Source organism: Arachis ipaensis, chromosome B05, assembly GCF_000816755.2.
Source record: "Arachis ipaensis cultivar K30076 chromosome B05, Araip1.1, whole genome shotgun sequence".
NCBI lineage: Eukaryota > Viridiplantae > Streptophyta > Magnoliopsida > Fabales > Fabaceae > Arachis > Arachis ipaensis.
In genome coordinates, this window is record NC_029789.2 from 25,224,267 (window position 1) to 25,231,372 (window position 7,106).

Sequence of the window (7,106 nt, forward strand, 5' to 3'; positions counted from 1 at the left end):
TTTTATCTTTTACAAATTTTCGAGAACTACTTTAATTAGACAAATTAGTTGTTTGGTTTTGAAAAAGGACTAATTTATTTAATAATGATATTTTTAAAACTTGATTACCTTATAAAAATTTTGTTAAGAACTTTTTTTTTTAAATAATTTAAATATTTACTCTCGAATAATTGTGTTTTAGCTTATTATTATATTGTAAACAATGAATAACCGAGTAGATAGTATGCTTTACCACAATTAACTTTAATTGTTATATTAAGTCCGTCAAAATGAATGAATAAAAAAAATAAAAAAGATATATAAAAAACAGTAAACTAAGGAAGAAGCATATATTAAATTATGCAAGTGCTTATCGAAAGCATGTTACAATAGTCATATTTATTATTTAACACTTAAAAGAAGGGAAGAAGTCTAAATCTAATATGAAGTCAAATAGAGTTTGATCGTAATGTAAGTAAAACTATTTTAATATTACGGTTAATTATGATTTTTGTCTATATAATTTTTTGTCAAAAATCAAAATCATCTCTAATATTTTTGTGTGTTCAAATCATTTCTAATGTTTAAAATATCTCTCTCTCTTTCTTTTTATATATCTAATCTATCATTATTAAATTAGTACCAATTTCTCTCACACACACTCACACTTACACTCATCACCCACACACCCCACTCACACCCACACAGAAACACAAAAGAAAAAGAAAAGATGAACATATGATCTGATAAGAGAATAAGAAAAGAAGAAATGGAAAAAAAAATGAGGAAGAAGACAATGACGGCGTGGTAGAGAAAGCCATTGTCGCCACCACCGTCGAATGCAAACTAGAGAGAGAGAGAGAGAAGACAATGACAGCGTGGCAGAGAAAGCCATTGTCGCCGCCGCCGAATGTAAACTAGAGAGAGAGAGAGAGAGCAATGATGAGGAGTAAGTAGGTGACGGTAGTGACATGATGATGACGCTGCCACTAGATGATTGTCGTAACTGCTGTGTTGAACCAACTCTTCTCTTTATTGTATTGATTCTTGATTGTTAATTTGAATAATTTGTTAACATTGAAGGTGTGATAAGGAGATCGAGTAATAAACAAGAAGGAATGTTAGGATAGTAATTTTTGTGATTTGTAACTATTAAATAGTTATTAACGATGATTTTAATAGTGTGAGATTGGTGAGATTTCATTCAATAACTCATTTTTTTTTGTTGGTTACATGCTGGCCAAAATTTAATAAAATTGTTTACCCTTAAACTTTTCTATAAACAAAAAAGTATTTTTGTTTCAATGATATTTTAAAAATTAAATTGAATGATAGGACAATTTCAAATGAAAAAAAACTGAATGATTTTAATTTTCTACTAAAACTAAAAGGACTAAAAATCATGCTTAACACTTAATATTATATCCATCATTGTTAAAATGTAAAAAAAAAAAAATTTGACACTATATTTATCAATTTTTTTATTATTTGAATATTGATAAGATTATGAATTTAAATATGTTATTTTCAATCAGAATATTGACAAGACAACTAACTCTTTAAAAAAAATTTTTTTAACTTAATTCTTAAAAAAAATTAAAAACAAAAAATGTAATATAAAATTATGAATTAACTTTATAATCATGATATATTTGAAGGGTAAAGTATTAAATTGGTCTTTACGTTTGGGCGTAATTCTGTTTTGGTCCTTAAGGTTTAAAATGTTCTATTTGAACTCAAAAAAATTTCATTTAGTTTCAATGTAGTCCCACTGTGAGGTCAAAGTTAAAAAATTAACGGAATATCATACATGACAGCAGTATAAGAACAACATCGATAATCTGAAGAACAAATACAAGCTCTAAAAGCACAAAATCAACCGTAGATGCTTCAATACATTTGTTTATCATTCTCTTTAGTTCTATAGAAAGTATTTTATTTAAATTATAAGAAAAATGATAAATAAATGTATTGATGCATCCACGGTTGATTTTGTGCCTCTGGAGCTTGTACTTGTTCTCTAGATTATCGACCTTATTCTTGTACTACTGTCATGTAGGACATTCTGTTAATTATTTAACTTTGACCTCATAGTGGGAGTACATTGAAGCTAAATGAAACTTTTTTGGAATCAAATAGGACACTTTAAACCTTACGGACCAAACCAGGATTATGCCCAAACGTAGGGGACCAATTTAGTAATTTACCTTGTATTTGAATGTACCTAATAAGAAAATGTTGTACCAAATTTGAACTTATTTGGACAAATTTTCAGCGACCAAATACACTACGAGAAAAATGTTGAGTACCACCGGATTTACTGTTGAAAAAATAAAAGAAACTAGACGATAGTTAAATTATCGTCCGACGGTATAAATCTCGCCGGTAAATATTTACCATCGGAATTTTTTTGTCCGACGGTGACTACCGTCAGATTCTGCGACGGGATACCTGTTTGAAAAGCCATTTGGTTACCTGCAAATTTTTTTTACGGTAATGTTGACACCAAGATATGTTGTTTTCTGCACTATTATCGTCGGATTATTCCCTCGGTAAATTCGACGGTAATGTCAATTTTTTTAATTTGAAATAAGGTCAATTTTAATTTTTATTTGAATTTATTTTTCACACAAATAATGATCAATTCATAAATAATGAAAACCTATTATTTAAAATAAATAATACAATGTTCAAATAAATTAAAAGTCAAGTACATCAAATAAATACAATGAACCAATAAAACCAAACACTAATAACTACAGATCCAGGTAGTCCTCGTCGTCGTCGTTGTCATCGATCCCGTGGCCCTGAGTCGGTGGTGCAGAAGGCAGTGATATCCATCGTGTGCCACCAGCAGGGTTGATGCCAGCGGCATGCATCTGGGCTTGATACACCTTCATCTGAGCTTCCATATGTTGAAGTCGCCCCAGCGACTCCCTCCACTTCAGCCTGAGCTCATCCGTATACACGGTTCTTATAGGGCGCTGAGGTGATCTCGTGCCAACTGCATCGGAATCGATGTAAACTCCGGTTAAATTAGTAAATAATTAGTCAATAAATTAGTTTTTAACAAGGAAGATTAGACATGCAAAAAATAATATTAAATTAGGGTAGAGCTCATCAAAACGAGAATTTGACACTAATTTTGAAGAAATCGGTTCAAAATTGGACCAAACGAGCCGAACTGGTTGAACCAAACTCGAACCAGACTGTCGGTCCAACCGGGCCAGCCCTTTTAAATGAGCCCAAGCCCTTCATCCCCTTCATTTCAACAGAAACGTAACTGAAGCATACCTTGGGGAGAAGAGAACGAAACTTTACCGAAAACCCTTACGGTGGTTTTCGATCCTCGTAAATTTTCCGTCCGAGCTCCAATCGCCGCACCGTTTGCGGCCACGCGATCACCGCGGCGAGCTCTACGTTTCTACCAGAATAATTTCATAGGTAACTTGTTATTTTACCTTAGTTTCTCCTTTTCCCCAATTTTTGAATTATGAATAGGAAGGTTGAATTTCTTTGATTTCTGATGTTTTATGATCCAATTAACTTGAGAAAAATGTTCATTCTTGCTTATGTGAAGCTTGGGTAAGGTGAGGATGCGATAATTCTATTTTAATTTTATTGAATTTGAGCTTTGAGTATTAAATTGGATATATATGTGTTATAAATGTGTATTAGGTTGTAAATAAATAATTGGAGCTTGAAATTGTGAATACTGGAACTTGGAGGAAGCTGATTAGTTGAGGTTCTGAGGGGCTGTCTTGATTTTGAATAAATAGCTTTGGTCGTTACATGAAAATCGGCCAAGGTATGGTTTAGGTTTCTTGCATTTAATATATAATGTTCTGTGAAAATTTAGGCTAGATGACCATAGGATAAGCTTAATTGCAACGGAATGGTATAATGCTTAGTAAACTCGATATCTATGATGTGGTTTGATTGTGTAATAGAGATGGTTATTATGTGGACATTTTAATGAGATATGAGTAATGAGATATGGCTAAGATGATGATTTTATAGATTACATGCATAATGGTTGTAGGCTTGATGGTTTTGTTGATATGTGTGTGTGTGTGTGTGTGTGTGTGTAGTATTGATGGTTGGTGGTTGATGAATGGTGTAAGTATAGTTGAGTTTTGTTATTAGTTTGGTTGTGAGACTTGGCTTGTATATATGCCATTATTGATGGTGGTTTTGGCTTGTATATATGTGATAATTGTGGGTGTGAAGTATGATGTTTATGGTGGATATGGTGTTGAGGAAATAGGATTTGTTGATGTTAGTATGTGCAGGTGAATGTATTGGGAGCATGAGAATTGTTTGAATGAGGAAAGAGGTTTTGCAAGTTTTTCCAAAAGTTGGTTTTGGTCAAACTTCGGCGAGGTATAACTTGGCTTCCGGACCCTCAATTTATTTCCAATATTTTAAAACGAAAATTGGATTCATGAAGTTTATGCCATTCGAAGAATGGAAGGAAAACGATTTAAAATGATTGAGTTATGCCCGTCGGAAGTTTGGGTGACAAATGTGTGGTAATGCAGCTGGAAATTGTAAGGTTGCAGCTCTCTGGTGTAACTGATGCTGTTTTTTTTTTGAAAAGAAATACGCCCACGCGTACGCGTGGCCCACGCATACGCGTGGAATGGAAATTTTGGTTGCACGACGCGAGTAACCCTGTGCGTACGCGTGATGGACCAGCAAGCATGTCCACGCGTACGCGTGACATAAGGCATCCACCTACGCGTACGCATGACGAGGGACGCGCGCGCGAGCTGCGTTTTTGCAATTCCACGCGTACGCGTGAGCCACGCGTACGCGTGGCACCCTTTTCCAGCAAACATGATTTTAAGGTTTTTAAAACCTATTTCAAACTACTAAACCTCTATTTTCATTCCATTTGTCATAAATAATAGTGTTGAACTTGATAATCAGATGAAGCTAGGAAAATGAGGATAACTTGAAGGTGAAGTAAAGTTGAAAAGTGATGAATTGATTATGAGATGTTATGGATAAGTCATATATGATGCTTGACTGGATATTCTGATGAAAGATTATGTATGAAACTTTCTTGAATAATTTAATGATTTGAGATACGAGGTTCCCTGGATTAAGTGCCGTGGCTTGCCACCATGTGTACTAGGTTGAAAACTCGATACTCTATTGACCCTACGACGTAAGTGTGACCGGGCACTATATAAATTCCCGGAAATATTACCCCCATTGATCATTATTGATTATTTGAGATAAAGCTTTGCATAGACTCTTGGGGATGCACGTCGGGGGACAGTCTAAGTACAATTCAGACTTGTCGGGTTGGCTGGATAACCGACAGATGAGCCTCATCAGCCATAGGACAGGCATGCATCATATGCATAATACTTGAATTACTTGCTTGTGCTTTAATTGGGTGTGCCTATGTGTGCTTGCCATGTTAAATGTGTATTTGTTACCTGCAATAATTGTAACCTTCTTGTGCTTGCCTTTATCTGTTTATTTGTCTGTGAAAATGCATGATGGAGTTGGAGGTATGGAGGAATGGCAGTATGGGACTTAGATTTTAAAGTTAAGTTAGGATTAAATATTCTTAGAAAACCACCTTTTATGGCTCCTGTTTAATACTTTAAGCTCTATAATCTGAGTGCCGGCGTTCTAGGATTGCCTCTGGCATTCCCAAGACCTTATATATTATGTGTGTGGCACCTTTACCATACTGAGAACCTCCGGTTCTCATTCCATACTATGTTGTTGTTTTCCAGATGCAGGTCAAGAGGCATCTCGTTAGGCGTCTGGACTCTTGAAGCGGAGTGGTTACTGGGTAGTTTTGCTGTACAGTGATGCATATATATGTACTTAGTTTTCCCTCCGCATAACTTGTTCTTTTTTATCCTCTTAGAGGTTTATGGAGAGGCAGGACTGTGTATATGAACTTTTGGGGTTTTGGATATGTATGTACATATATGTAAATATTCTCCGACCAGTCTTGACTTCGCGGGCTGAGTCAGGAGCTTGTTTTTTGTATCTTTGGCACTCTATTCCTACTTCTATTATCTTATGTTTAATAAGTTAAGGTTTTCTTAGCACGCAAGTTAACTCGTTCCTGGAGCGTTGCGCTTTTATTTCGTGATTTTTATTTCCTCTATTCTTCATGGCTCCTAGCATATTATAATTCTTCTGTTATTATATAAACTCATTTTATTTTAGAGGTCGTAATACCACACCACCTCTGTTTTATGACTTAAGCGTAAAGCTTAGTGTGGTAGGGTGTTACAATCGACGACTGAAGCTGTAGAGCCATCGGCGACGTCCTCCCCACTTTGCTGAGACTGCTGAGTCACGACCTTTAGTCTATGTATGTAGGACTCTTGTCTAGCACAAGTTATTGTGATTAGTACGACAAATATACAGTTAATCTCTAATAATTTTATAACAGAGGATCAGATGTATATTACTCACATAATAGTCCTCAGACTGCTGATTAGCTAATCTCTCTTTGTTCTCCTTTAGCATGTGGGTTGCTTGAACGTCTTCGCTAATGTCACCTCGCGATTCAACTAATTCGACTACACATGTTGCATTGAAACAATATGATTAGGATGCCTAGTAATGATACGTAAAAGAATATAACTAAGTTATTAACAAAATTAAAGACACTATATACCAGCCTGGCCATAGTCTTCATGAAGATTGCTGAGCTGCCGATATACTTGGACTACCTGGCCGATGTCCTATTAGCTATGTTGGTGAGACGTCGATGCCTGAACCCCTCATCGGTCTCCCAATAAACTAACAGAGCCTTCTTTATATCCGGTTGGAGCCAGGTCGTCAGGTGGTCCCGTCCCTTACAAACATCATCTAGCATCTTCTGGAGCTGCTGACCTATTCTATGGTTGAATATTTTCCTAATAGTAATATTGTGCTCAACGTCCCATAGAAAGTGCAGTTGCACAACGAAGCTTTTAAGTTAGTTACGTAAAACAGATGATATAAACTATCAAAAAAGGTTTGAATCTTAAAAAAAAAAATTAATTACCGCCCATAACTCAATTACTCAAACCATCGCTGTCTGGTCTCAGTGGGAATCTTCTTGTAGCTGGGCTAGAGGTGGTCGTACATCAGCTTGATGACGT